The 15,304-nt window shown below is 35.7% G+C and overlaps 2 long non-coding RNA genes across 2 annotated transcripts; one reads left to right on the top strand and one right to left on the bottom strand.

The window, feature by feature from the left end:
* Positions 1-1,023: 1,023 nt before the first annotated feature.
* Positions 1,024-2,910, top strand: LOC148717377 (uncharacterized). Its single transcript, XR_015994404.1, has 2 exons — positions 1,024-1,105; positions 1,640-2,910. It is a non-coding gene; the product is annotated as an uncharacterized LOC148717377 (long non-coding RNA).
* A 1,553-nt stretch (positions 2,911-4,463) lies between these two features.
* LOC111326933 (uncharacterized) lies at positions 4,464-14,263 on the bottom strand. Its single transcript, XR_002694482.2, has 4 exons — positions 13,632-14,263; positions 13,462-13,546; positions 9,631-9,748; positions 4,464-5,796 (listed from the first exon to the last, which is right to left on the bottom strand). It is a non-coding gene; the product is annotated as an uncharacterized LOC111326933 (long non-coding RNA).
* Positions 14,264-15,304: the final 1,041 nt, after the last annotated feature.

Here is a 15,304-nt window from a genome sequence, read left to right as displayed (position 1 = left end):
TTGCTTTGTTTGATTTCTCTCTAATCTATCTTTTTTCCATGATTTATTCCTTTTCCCATTTTGTTCCTAGCTTATAAATAGTCTGGAATGTCATCTTATACTAGTCCCACTTCTAACTTTGTTACAACGAACATTTCAGTTACCACTCATTGACGAGTTTAATCTTTCTGTCAGACTTTATTTGAGAACATGCATCGCAACGCTACTGAATTTGAACATTATTGAACTGGCAAATAACAGAGTATTCTTAATAATTTCATCCTTCAGGCAAAATTTTTTCTTCTGAAAGTTTGTGCATTTGATTCTTAAAGAACGATCCACTTGTTACATATAAACTTGAAGTTTGCACTTGATTTCAGTCAAGTTCACCGCAGCGCAGTGGATACACATTGTTCATGTTGTACTGCAAAGGCGATCCCAAATAGTTTCTAATTCAGATCCTAGCAATAGAGGAAGAGGAACTTGCCGCCTTCTTTTTTGCTTTTTTACTTTTTTTTTCAAATCATCTTGGGTATATTTGTTTGTTTTTCCATGATTTACCTCGTTTATAAATAGCCGTGAATGTGTTTGTTTACGGGTGTTTTGATTTGTACAGAAGCGGATGTTTTTCCACACGATGACAAGTTTACATTTTTCCCAAACTCTTAAAATTGGGGACATGCTTGTGAACTCTTTAAACTTGAACAAGATCAACTAAAGGGGTCAATGTTTTAATAATGTCATTTTGAGTCAAATCACTTTCATTTCAGTATGTTTCGCCATTTTATTCTAGCAGTACGTAGTCCACTTGTAAATGATGACGCGTTAATTTCCTTTTTAATGTTATGATTTGAAAATTATATTTCAAACACGAAAAGATAAAGAGCATAAAAGTCCAACATTCTCTAGAAAAAAACACAAAAAAAATCCAACCACACCTAAAATTGTGACGTATCTGCTGTCGATTGGACGTACGTTTTGATCCATATTCATGAAAAATTACAATTACACCTCATTTCAAACTGTTGGCGGCCACGTAAAGATGTCTTCTCCGATGTCTCTCTGTCACAAAAGTTTGAAGGAAAGGAATGGTTACTTCTCTGAATGTTAGGAATTCAAGCGCACGGTAAGTATCAAATTGCGCATTGGAGTTTTACAGTAAATTTAAGAGGAAACTAGTAGTAATGTACGAATTTAAGGTTTACCACGCGCGTTTGGGATTTCGATCACGTCAAGTAACTTTCTGACCTTGGGTAAAACTCCTTCACACCAGCGTTTTCAGTTCTGTTTTTGTCATGACCTTTAGAACCAAAACCTACGTTAAATATATAATTTCAGTTCAGTCACAACTTGAGTTCAGAGTCCATAGAAACGTTACGGTGGCCAATTTACAATTTCAACTTAGTTGATATAACCAAATTTCAGAGTCCATAAGTCGTTTAATATTCAGAGTGGGACATCACACTTGTGCGATGAAACGTGGCGAGAATAAACAAATAATTTCCTTCACTTCTCCGAACGTTATCTTTTCAAGCCAATCTTATCCGGAAAGTCACCGTTATTTAAAATAAAACTAAACTGTTGTAGAAGTGAAGTAATGTCATAGCTTTAAGGTTTTCTTGTCATGATGCTAAATATCTATTTCATGTTTCATTTTCAGACATAAACCTCGGAGAAGACAGCAATTTGAACAAGCACAACAAGTTGAATTCACAAGCGAGAAGCAACGGATTGTTAAGCACTGGGGAATGTCGTAAAGATAAGAATGTAGACTAATTAAAACGCTAAAACATTTCGATAAAATGGTGGTTTGAATATCTGCTTGTCCTATTGTTCTTCCACCTGTACAATGTACAAATCTTTAGAAACAAGAGAGCATGCAAATACTGAGATAATCTGAAACAAAAATTTGGCCAAAATTGCTGTTTACTCGAAGAAAATAAGATTTAAAACCTGCGATGGAAGTAATTATACGTACAAAGAGAAATTACTGCGAAATCGATTTTTCTCCAGTTTAGACAAAGACGTTCTGCGAGATGCTTTCTCTAGAATTTTCGTTTGAAATATCCTGCATTTGTTGACTAGGTTAACAACAGAATTGCAATTTAACTTCTAAGATGTACTACCACCATTTAAATCGGATATTAAGCGACATTTAGTCCTCGTATCAAGTGGCACTGCAATTCTAGCTCTCGGCTAGTTAAGAAGTTTAGCAGACTAAATTTGTGAAGCATCATTACAACTTTGAAACCCTATTCAGTGTGTGTCCGGCAAGTTTGATCAATTTGCAGTGATCGAAAATTAGGACACCAATTTTTACTCGTTAGCCTCTCAGTTTGTCAACAGTGCCACTTGATTTAAATAATATAATTAGTTTGAATTTCCAATCTTAGTTCTCAAAAAGAAATTGCTAGTGCACTTTGTTGTCTGCGAGATTTTGGCACATAAGCCCTAAAGGCGAACAAAGCCTTGTGGCTAAACTTCATTTTTACTTTCACGTTTTTGAAAAAGCTAATGTACCACGGTATGGTACCAGGACTGCGGCTAATATTCGCGTATTCTTTGTTGAAGTACATAAAGTTGACACAGACACAGAAACAGAAACAAAGGGAGAACACAGTTATCGCTAATTATTGCTGAATAAAAAATTAACTTTGCCCTTAAGATTTAAGTCGAAGTTTCAACAATCAGATATCCTATGAAGTACGTTTCTTGCAATTCAAATTCTTATTTACAAAATCGAAAAGAGAAAGTTTGTTTTCTTTTTCGATTAATTTGAAATTTTCACTCGCTGAGCTAAAGCTTGAACAATCATCAAGTTATATTTGGTGTAACTCGATAGTTTACCTTTCGTTTTCACGCAGTAAGCTGAAATAAATTTTATTTGCGCACAATTTAGCAGGTTTTTCAAAATCAAAACGAAAAGAAAACTTTACAATGCAAAGCTAGGAAACAAAACAAACGGCAAGAGTTCTATCTAACCCCATACATTAATTATGCATGGAGTGTTGCAAAGAAACCTTTATATTTGGTCCCTATGAAATGGAATGCATAATTAATGTATGGGGCTCTATGGAACTCTTTCCAAACAAACTAACATCATAATTTGACATTTCGAATAATTAGACAAGTAAAATGATAGAGAATTTGAACTCTCGGTGCTGCAAAAAAAATGATACAGGGATCAGCATTTAATTTTTTGAGAACTATATTGGTTATGTTAGTTGATGTTCCTACATACTGGAAGAGAAAGAGGCGAGACATCTATCTGAAGCAGTAACCAAACAAAGATTTTAAGATTGGTAAACTATGAAAATTACTATTCAAATAGATGAATTCTCTCGGGCTTAAAAAAGGATTACAGTACATGCGAATCCCCAAATGAGAGCGACTAGTATAGGTTTGGAGGTAACGTTGCAAGACATCTTTTCGATACAAAAATATAATATTCAAATTAACCACCAGTGATTAAAAATCCTTTGGGGAATTTAATTTAATAAATTCTTTCGTGTTAATCAGAACTTGTACTGTGCATTCATGAATTGTCATAACTATATATTCCAAATTAAAGCAAAACTGACAATTGTTGATTAATGATGACCACAGACCTCGGAATTTCTACCAAAAAAACATTCAGACAATTGTATCGACAACCATTGATATTATCAACAAGGAATTTCCAATTATTTTAAATTCTCCCGGCTTTGTAAAACAAAATCCTAATCGAACACGGACGAATTGTCTTGATATCCTACCAAGCTAAGAGCAGAATAATTTGGAACAGAGTTGTCTCGCCTCTTTACTTACGGTGTGCAGGTATAATCTTGAGGAACATGGCAAGTCAATGTTAACTTGAGATACAATTTGAAAATTTCAGTCTGTTTGGTGGATTTTGATAAAAATTAAGAGACGAATTTTATTTTGAGTCAACTTCAGTAAAATATTTTAACTTGCCCCGTTATTTAACTAATTTTTTCGCCATTTCCTTCGTGGTATGTAAACACTGGGCAAAATACAGACGGCTACATTCGAACTGATCGGTAGAAACTTCTTAAAGTAGCTTTTTGAGAATCCACAACCCACTTTTCATTATTTGATGGAAATATTTTCTTCGGAAAGACTAAAATCTTTGTATTTTGTGCCTTGTCGAAGGTGGCCGAAAAAAAAAATGCAAACAAACAACCTTGTACAAGACTTTATTCTTAAAATAAAATGCTGAAACTGGGCAACCATTTTTCGAAGAAAGTTTTGTACGAGGTTCTGTTCATCTTTTGGCGGAAAATTTCAAGGGAAACCATTTTGAATTTTTTGTCGAAAATGTTATCCGGGGAAACTTTGTGCAAATTGCTCCACATTTTCCCGCCAAAAGTCTTAGTATGTATTTAAACGTGTTTTTCTTGATATTTAATGGTAATCACTTAACTAATTAAAGAACACTTGAAAGTTACTTGTAATTTATTGAACGAAATAAAGACATGAAAAAATGCACATTGCAGTGTTTATTGATCTCTATTAAATAATATACATCAAGTGAGACAACTAACAAATTCATTTTATTTACACTCTAAAAAAAAAAAAAGACGGCGCATGCGCATTTTGGGCGCCTGTATTTTTTCCAAAACTGAATCTTTTTGAAAGGATGTTACTTACAGAGTTTTCAAAACAAAAAAAACAAAAAATGGCGCATGCGTGTTTCAAGCGCCCGTATTTTTCCTAAGTTTTTTGGCGGGAAAATTAAACAATTTTGATAGGGGGTTGGAAGGCAAAGAAAAATGACAAAAAAACATACTCGCGGGGTGATAGAATAAAAAAAATTATTGAGTTTCGCAAAAATAGCTAAACTTTGACTCGGAATTGTAATCAGGTGATTGTTTTTCTTAATAGATATGAAACTGAATATTTATCTTTAAAAAACAAAAGCGAAGGTGCACAGTATACACTTTTTACTTTTGGATAAAACAGATCAAAGATTTGAAATACGGACATTTTCACGAGTCACAAATTGTGTATAAAAGTGCCGTCTGAATGATGCTTAATACCAAAAACAAGACATAAAATTCCTTCAGGACTGAATACGACCGCGGAAGACAGTTTACATTTAGTAATCGTGACCTTGTGAACAAAACTCTGAAAATTCATATCCACAAATTCCTTCTTTCGTCGTTTATTCTCGTGATTTATCCAAAACATTTTGATCTCACTTAGTTCTCCAATTATTTTGAAAACTTTCCGGGATTTGTTTTTTAAAGGTAGATAATTTACGTCATTCGTTATTGTAAGGACTGCTAGCTCGTATTTGAAAAAACCGCAATTTTAATCGGTTTGTTCAGTTTGTTTTCATAATTCTGTGTCTTGATGCTTAAACGATATTGAGAAAGTCCTCACTGAGGCCAGTTTTGAAACAAACGTCATTTGAAAACTTAAATCTGGCCAGTGAATAATCGAAGAAGACGAAAAAGCTAAATTAAAACAAAATTCCTGCCTGAGAGGCTGATAATTTTTGAAAACGAATCCAATCAAATTTGTTTGAAAAATCGCAAATTTTCATCCCAAACTCTTAATTGATTTGTAACTAGAAAAAAAATATTGCGTTTAAAGTGCAGCTTCGCAGCCTATGAACGTTTATCTCCAAACTGTCCCAATTCAAGATTCTACCTTTAAAACATGTAAACTTGATTTAAATCCAGCCACTTGTCCATTTTCCACTTTGATTTCAATCCAATTCCTTGTCCACTGGCTTGATTTTAGACCAGTCACATGTCCATCTGTCAGACGTCAGTAATAAAAGTGATAAACGAGTGACCTTTGCCTAGAATCCTATAAGAGAAGAGCATAAATAAAAAACAGCTGATTAGACTCATTTTCAAAGAAAAGAAACAATAAGATTCCTATTTGTGATCGTTGTGATAGTAATAAAATAAACCAGCGCTGTATATCCCCTTAAATTTCATTGAAGGACGAAGACGTTTACAAACGTTTACACTCACGGTATAGTTTTAAAAGGACGTCCAATTTATAAAAAAAGATCTGTTGAGGATTGAGACTGTCTCCGTTCCTTTAAACGGTCTTTATTTTGAGTAAATAATCGTAAATTCCGCAGAAAAGGTTCATCTATCATCAGTATTCAGTAAGGAAGAGAGGATGTCCATTAAATGCAATGAAAATTCTCCTCCACGTGTAGACCGAGAATACTAATGAAGAAATGTGGGGGATCGGTTGAAATTTGTTTGTTTGCAACAAAACTTAGTGGTAGATAACAAATTACGCTGTAAATACAAACTTTAAAATGATTTTGTCACTATGTTCTTAACCAAGCTGCCCGTCTAGGCATTGTATAACACAGGGATTAACCATTCACACAATTAACTAGTGCACCACTGAGTGCTATTAAGACCTCAACGTTTATTTACTGTGAACATTACTTTAATCCTCTCAAAAAAATATGTTTTCTCAGTATGTTCCTCCAAAGTCAAATCTCTTCGAGTGCATTCCGTTTACTTTTCTCTCAATGTTAGTCTCAAGAATTTGATGTTAAATCAATATCCTACATCCTGATGTTGGTTGATATCACAAAAGGTAAACGAATTTCAATTGCTTAATCACTGTAGAGCTCAAAGTACATTTTCTAAAATCTCTGGTTTTTCCTCTGTGGATTTTGTTCCCTTAACATCACGAGAAAGTTACAAAATAAATTCCCGTTAGTTCGGAGCATAATTCAGTAAATCAAAAAATACATAATTAACTCTTGGTTAATCTTTTTCAATGTTAGAGGCCGAAAAAAAAAGCCTTCGACACATTTTACTTGAAGAAAATTTATAATAGTTTGAAAATTCATGGCTGATAAATGGTTTGAATGCATTGTGTCAGAGATTGTAATCGTACTAGTTACAATTCAACTTTTAAACCATGCCACATAACACACACTTAAATTTGAAAAATCAGTTCCAAGCTTCTTTTCCCTTGTAATAAAAAAAAGGAAAAGTTGAATTAAAAATATATAAAAGAAGAGGTTCTTTGGCTGATTTGAGTAACTTGTGTGATGCTCATTTGGAAATGATTAGAATTAGTCACATGCCAATAATACAAGTTAGTTCCCTCAAAATGAATTATGACTTAATGTTCTGTTCAACGGACTTACCGAAATTAAACAATTTTGAATGGAACTGATTTACAGAACATGATCAGTTCAATGAGTAAAAGCCAGAGAGATTGACATGTAAGAAAAACACCAAATGTTCTGTTCACAGTAAAATAAAATACAGTTAAACCTCCTATAAGCAACAACCTCAGATAAATAAAGTGACTGGTTCATTATTTCAGGTACATCTCTCCCAAATTTAAAGTAATCTGACCACAAGTTGGCTACTTGAGACAATTTTTTTGACTCAAGTAAATTATTAACTTGTCACAAAATAATTTCTTGACTTTTGAGGCATAATCACTGAAACAATATACATGTAATTCTGGACTTTTGACAGAAGAAAATGACTCTCCCTTACCCAGTCATTTCCAGATTAGTGTTTCAGTTGGGCTATTGAATGCGACAATGTCCAACGCAAGGGGCCACCTTAACCCTTAACATCAGTATGCATATTCTCCATACTGTTCTCTATACATTTCCTAAGGGGCTGACAAAGAGAATTTGTTTAACAATCAAGAGCTTCTTTGGTTGGTGACGGTTTCCTTTAATCTTGTGAACATAATGATCAAATTTGTTTTAAGGATACCACAGGCCTTTGTTTCTCTCACCACTCGTATGTCTTTTCTATTCTTATCTCCTCCCACTATAGATCTCCAATGCTGATTTGGTGTTTCCGACAAAAGTACACATGGTTTTCATATCAAGTTTCAATTTAGCCTTGATCTAAACCTGACTCCAAACACATGAAGACTGGTATCCCAGCAATTGAAAGTTCACAGACATGCCATTACAGACTGATATTCAAGTTTCTCTTAAAGTGCCACTATGATCAAAATTTTGCATTGCCTTTTCTTTTCACTTCTGGAAACTAGGAGTAAGAAACACTTACCATGCCAAGTTTAATCGCAAAATTCTCACAGGAAGTATGATTATTTCAACCTTGTTTTTCGTTTTTGGTCGCCCGCCATTACTCAATTCAAAAATGGCCGAGTGTGGCAAAAAGAGTTGGCACTAGTTGGAGCCTTTCGGAAGTGACGTCATATGCGCAGCTCGACCTAAAAAAATGTGGCTAAATTTGTATGCCATTTGGAAGAGGAATTCAAGGAAGAATACATCTTATAAAACGCCTAGAATTTCCACTGTGGAATCTCTCACACACACGAAGCACGATGCAAAAGTGCGCATATGACGTCACAAGCCAACTCATGCGTAAAACCGCTTTTCAGTTCAGTCGCTGGCTCTTGGTTGCGAGCTGAGTAATAGCAGACGGGTTTTTCGTGAATTTCGGCCAGCTATATCAAGGCGTATTTTGCTTCCATCGACCTAAAAACTATTGCATAGTACAATTCTAACCATATTAACTTGATTGGTGTTAAAAAATGTCAAAACCATAGACAAAAATTTTCGTCGTAGTTGCACCTTAACTTTCTTACAATAAATTGGAAAGATTGTCATGTTTTTGTTTCTCTAAGGTCGTCACTTGGGAAGATTTGACTGTGTCAGATGACAATGACAAGCAATTTACCACGAAGGAACCATGCTTAGCTTCTTATGAATGTGTAGCCAGATCATCACACTAACTTGGAATTTAATAGGGCTGTTACTTAAAATGTTTAATAATTCCACATTGTACTAGAAGCCCGATAAAAGCAGGCATAAGGAAGGGGAAAAAAAGGGTGTATGTTTGGATGGGTGTTTTCAAAAAGGTCACCTATCTTCATTGTGTATTTTTTACCTTGAAGTATCCTCCACCAAATTTTTTTCTTTAAAATTCCACAATTCTGAAATTACACAGTTCTTAAACTCATTTGAAATTCAAATTGAAGGATAAATTTGTTCAATTTATGATTTCCCTCTGATTTTCAATGCTTGGTTTTGAATCAGACGTCTTCAAAACATATGCAAAGTCTTACTAAGTTCTCAAAATCAACTCTTCTCAAAGTGTCCCTGCTGCTGACAGGATGTACTAGTTCCTTGGCACTTGGTGCTTCAGCACAAGTATAGATTTGCAGCTCAGCTAATGTAGCAAGTATCATGGGCTCATAAACAAATGGCAGCATTTCGTGGTGAACATGGACTGTAATTATGAGCCACTAGCAGCAATTCATCTCAGAATGCCAATTGCAAATTTGCATTTAGAGATGAAGACAAGCATCTTGATGCATCTTAATATAATTTTGTATCCACAGCGAAATGAAGAACTTTTAGATCAACTGACCATCTACTACAAACAATGATTCTGATTGGTGACTTGAAATCTTTTCCTCCAAAAAGTTAAACATCTCACAAAGGTGAACTCAGGCCAAGGAGAGGGTGGGGTGAGAGGAAGAACAGAGGGCAGCCCTAGTTTAAAAGAGACTAAAGACCCATTAACAGATCTATCTTCCAGCAGGAAAAAGATAATTGTTGATGCATTTCTTAAAAACAGAATTAATCTTGGTATATAAGGTAAATTGCACATCTAAGATGAATTTGGAACTGAACTTGGCTTGCACAAGAGCTTTGTTTACCTTGTTCATTCAGCAGTTGGATTGCAAAGTAAAACAATCATAGCATTAAGACTGCTGCTACATCCTGATCACTTGGGCTCTGGTTCACTTCATCTTCATCATCATCATAGCATCCATTCTACAAAGTAAAGATTCCCTTCATTAATCCCAGTTAGTACCAATGTAAATACTGGCTTGAGTCTAGGTTTGACTTTACATCAACTGCTCAAATAAAAGTATACCAAGCCAATAAATGAGTGATAAAGTAGGTAAATGATAGCCACCTAAAAGACAAATTCTATATTGAAATGATGTTTCATGATGAAATCACCACTGATTATCAGAAATGTTTGCCCATAGGAATAAAAAGGAATAATAATACAGGTTATGAAGCCAGAGCAAACTTTAAACACTGATTCTCCACAGTACTCAAAAGACTGGTTTAGAGAATAATTTTTACAGAACTGTTTAAGTTGTTATTTATAAAAGGCATTTGCTAAATGAAATATAATGCTCAAGGGACATTTCTATAGAGAATTGTGATTCCTATACTGGCCTTTAATTGCACATTTGCAATTCAAGAAGGGATATTTGAATTCACAAGTGCAATGGGCTGTTGATCATGATTTGCCAATGTTCACCACAGGGGGCTCAGACAAGCGACGAGTCTGGTTGTTCATTCAATATATAACGTATAGTAACAGTCGACGCAAAAACCCACCAAATCGCTCAAATTTGCCATTTAGAGCCACAGAAACGACAACACACAGCAAGTGAGGTAGTTTAAATTTATTTTGAGCTTTAACTCAGACACTTTATAAGTTTACGATAATAAGACTCTTCAATATTCTCCCATACATTCCTTTATATTTCGAATGAACAACCAGACTCGTCGCTTGTCTGGGCCCCCCCGTGTGTTCACAACTGTCACTTCTTACCGCTCACTTGTTTGAAAAAAGTCACTTGTGGGTATAATATTCAACAAGCAGAAAACATGCTGCTGAACTGACACAGACGTCACAATGATGGGGATTGAAAAAACCTTGCAGGTGCAGAAAACATTATAAGGTAACACATAATGGATGAAAAACATCAAGAATTAGAAGTTAAAATCAGTTGGCAGTAAGTGGTCAGTTCCTCATTCAGACAATCTGTCAGGCTGTCAGGCTGTCAGTGATCAGCAATCACTCAGTCAGGTTTCAAACAATTTGAATATATCAACAAAGTTGAAATGGTAAATTGGCCACCGTTAGCCCTTGGCCCGCGTTAGCCCTTTGCTCCGACGAAGGGCTAACGCTCGAAACGTCAGCTTTTATAATCGTAACGGTGGCCAATTTACCATTTCAACTTTGTTGATATATTCAAATTATTTCGTTACCCCCACCGACGCAGCCCCAAACAGTTTCTTTAGAAACTATCAGCCTTTATTCACCAGGTTTCACACAGTTGAGTCAGTCAGTCAATACCGTAATCGCAGTGTCAGTTATTGAGTCAATCCTTCATGAAATCACACAGTTAAACAGTCAGTCAGTAATATGACCACAGAGAAGTTCAGAAAGTCAGAAAAGTAATCACACAGTCAAACAGTCAGTCAGTAATATAATCACAGAGTAGGTCATTCAGTCTATCAGTCATGTAATCACACACTTGCGTAGTCAATTAGTCAGTTGGTGATGTAATCACAGAGAAGTTCACACAGTCAGTAAAGTAATCACACAGTCAATCAGTAAAGTAATCAGAGTAAGTCAGATAGTCAGTCATGTAATCACACAGTCAGTCAGTCAGTCAATCAGTCTGTCTGTCATAAAACAGTCAGACAGTCAGTCATGAAATCACACAATCAGTCAGTCAGTCAGTCATGTAATCACACAATCAGTCAGTCAGTCAGTCATGTAATCACACAATCAGTCAGTCAGTCAGTCATGTAATCACACAGTCAGCGAGTCAGTCATGTTATCAAAGAGTCAGTTATTGAGCCAACCGGTCATGAAATCACACAGTTAATCAGAGAGTAACTCAGACAGTCAGTAATATATTCACACATCCAGTCAGTCACTCACTCAGTGATGCAATCGAAGAGTAGTTCAGTCAGTCAGTTATGTAATCACAGAGTAAGTTAGACAGTAATGTATTCACATAACCAGTCAGTCAGTTAGTCAGTCAGTTATGTAATCATGGAGTAAGTTACTCAGTCAGCCATGTCATCAAACAGTTAGTAAGTCATTCAGTCAATCATGTAATCACGGAGTAAGTTGGTCACTCAGTCATGCAATCAAAGTCAGTCAGAAATGTTAGCAGAGAGTCAGTCAGCCATGTAGTCACAGATTAAATTAGTCAGTCAGTCATTCAGTCAGTCATATAATCACAAAGTTGGTCAGTCAGTTAGTAATGTAATCAGAGTGAGTCACAGTCAGTCATGTAATCAGTCAGTCACGTAATCACACAGTCACAGTCTGTCATGTAATCACACAGTCAGTCATGTAAGCAAACAGTCAGACAGTCGGTCTATAATCACACAGTCCATCAGTCAGTCAGCCCTGTACGCAAATAGTCAGAAAATCAGTAATGTAATCACAGAGTAAGTCTAACAGTCAGTAATGTAATCACACAGTTAGTCATGTAATCAGTCAGTCACGTAATCAAACAGTCAGTCATGTAAGCAAACAGTCAGACAGTCGGTCTATAATCACACAGTCCATCAGTCAGTCAGCCATGTATGCAAATAGTCAGAAAATCAGTAATGTAATCACAGAGTAAGTCTAACAGTCAGTAATGTAATCACACAGTTAGTCAGTTAGACTTTGTTAACAACAACAAAAAGCATCATCTTAACAGGGTGGGGATCCTCAAGTATAGGAAACTGTTCAAAAGTCTGAAACTCCCAAAATCTGTCTGGCAATTCCCTCTACTTCCTACCATACATTTCCTTGTAAAAAAAAGGAATAGGTGTTGCCTTGCTAAAAAAACCCTTTAGCTGATCAGCTTGCCTTTCTTGTTACCTAATTTCAGGATAATGTCTTGAGATTGCTAGGGAAAGTTACGTGAATATCACTTGGGCAAGCCTAAGGGTAAAACAGCAAGTCTGTCCACATGTTTTAAATCTAACGAGATAAGAAGATAATAAAACTATAGATCGTTTTCATGTGACATCATCAAATTCCAAAATTTAAAACTAAAGAGTCACAAAAATTTTTTTCCTCATCAAGCATAAGGGGGTTTAAATTAATATCTGTTCTCAACTTTTCAGCTCAATAGTGTACTTGGTTTGGAAACCAGCGCAGTTTGACGTTCACAGTTGTGGTGTTGCGTGACATACAGCTCCGATCGTGTCTGTCGCAAAAATATACACTTATCTGGTGATTTTTAGCCTTTTTATAATTAGGAGATTAATTTTTAGGAAAATTACATTTAATAATGTTTATTAGCTCAGTTCAGATAATCGGTCGACTACAAAGCCAAAGTAAGTTCCAGATGTTTTCCAGTCGCCATATTGGTGTACCAAAGAGGTGCACATGGCGGCTCCATACTGGGCTCTGATAATTTGTGCCAAACGTTTCGACAAATATTTGAAGTTTGGAAAAACGAAAAGGCCTAAGACTCCTATAACATTACAATTTCCTGACCTTATCCATTAAATAGTTTTTTATCTCAATACATTTCCAGTGTTACTGACCACAAGAATTTGTTTTACAATCCAGAATTCTTAACAATCTTTAGTGGCAAAAGTTATGGGGCGGGACTTTTGACAAGGGAACGATCTGGCTGAACTATTCTTAGAAAATGTTGATAGTAATATCTGGCACATACATCATTTAACTAAACTTTCATGAAAAATAAGCCTGGAAATCTTACATTGCTCAATGAATAAAGTAAGAACATCTTTCTCCTTTAAAGCCGGAACGTGCTGTAAGGATCTTGCGAGTCTCCCAACTCCAGCCTGCGAACAAAGTGAATATTACGTTACTCAGAATTAGCGCAAAGTATTGTGGAAATGGTTTCGTCGCTTCAAATAAGGAACAAACCTCTGATAAATCCCATAGTAGCAACAATTTTGAGAGTCTTCTTCATCGCCCAAATGGTATTTGCTTCGCTGCCATTTTCACACGAACGGCATGTCGGGAGTCGTGTTTCTTAACGTGCAACAATCGCGCCATCTTTGGTTGTAACGACGGGGAGAGCCACGGGACGAGAAAAAATAGCTAACTGTTGAGGACCAATCGTTATCTATCAGCTACGAGGTGGGGGAGGGGTGGAAGATTTTGAGAGGGTATCACATGGTTTTAGGGGGAACGGAGTATAAAGAGGGACTATGCAGTACTGACTGCAAATAAAGGGAGAAGGGGAGGGTTAAGTATTTTTTATTGTAACACAGCCAAAAACCTCCGAACTCCCCTCTAGGGATACATGATGACCAAACCCATACCGAAACCAAGTTCAAACGTCAACTAATGGCTGAAATTTCCCTTTGAATTATTATCTTGACACATATCTCTTTCAAGAAACTTAATCGATAATTCCAAACAGAGGTGAAAGAAATACATCCACCGATACGAAAAGCCAAAAAAAAAAATAATAATAATAATAAAACAAAACAAAACAAACAAAGAACACAAATGGCAGGTCTCTGAGCGCATGTAGTACAAGAAAGGAAGCATCGAGCCAAAAAACACTGCTTTACAACATACTAAAGCAAAGCGAAATGATACATAAGACAACATGCACGCAAGATACTAAAGAACAATCAAATGACAAATAAAACGACAAGAGTGCAAGATACTAACGCATCAATCAAATAACAGATTAAAACAACAAGTACACGAGAAACTAACACAACAATCAAACGACAAGTAAAACTACATTTGCAAAAAAATCTAACATAAAAATCAATTACAGGTTAAACAGTAAGTGCGCAAGATACTGACACAATGAAATGATGTATAAAAGAACAATGCGCGAGACACTAACGCAACAACGGGATGACAGATATACAACATATGCACAAGATACTAACGAATCAACCAAATGACAGACAAAACAACAAGTGAACACGATATTAACGCAACAACGGAATGACAGATAAAAACAACAAGAGCGCGAGGTACTAACACAACAATGGAATGGCAGATAAAACAACAAGTGCGCTAGATACTGTGTCCCCAATTAGTGCTATGCGCTAGGTTTTCACGACACATAAATAAAGTTCACTACTACTACTACTATACTAGCGCAATAAACAAATGACAGATAAAACAATCAATAGGGACGAGATGCTAACGTATCAATCAAATGACAAAGAAAACAACAAATGAACAAAATTCTAACGCCATAATGAAATGACGGAAAAAACTACAAGTGCGCAAGATACTAATACAACAATCCAATGACAGATAAAACGACAACTCCGCGAGATTCTAACACAACAATCAAACGACGGATAAAACAACAAGTGTGTAAGATACTAACGCATCAATCAAATGACAGATAAAACTATAAGTGCGCAATATTCTGATGTAATAACCAAAAGACAGACAAAACAAAAAGTTCGCGAGATACTAGATACTAACGCAATAATCAAATGCTTGATGAAAAAACAACGGTGAAAAATTTTAACGCAATAATCAAATGATACACAAAACAACAAGTGTACGAGATACCAACGCAACAATCACAATCCCTGATAAAACAACAATTGCGC

Source organism: Stylophora pistillata, chromosome 13 (assembly GCF_964205215.1).
Source record: "Stylophora pistillata chromosome 13, jaStyPist1.2, whole genome shotgun sequence".
Taxonomy (NCBI): Eukaryota; Metazoa; Cnidaria; class Anthozoa; order Scleractinia; family Pocilloporidae; genus Stylophora; species Stylophora pistillata.
Note: the sequence above shows the minus strand (reverse complement) of the source record. Positions and strands in the feature narration are given on the sequence as shown.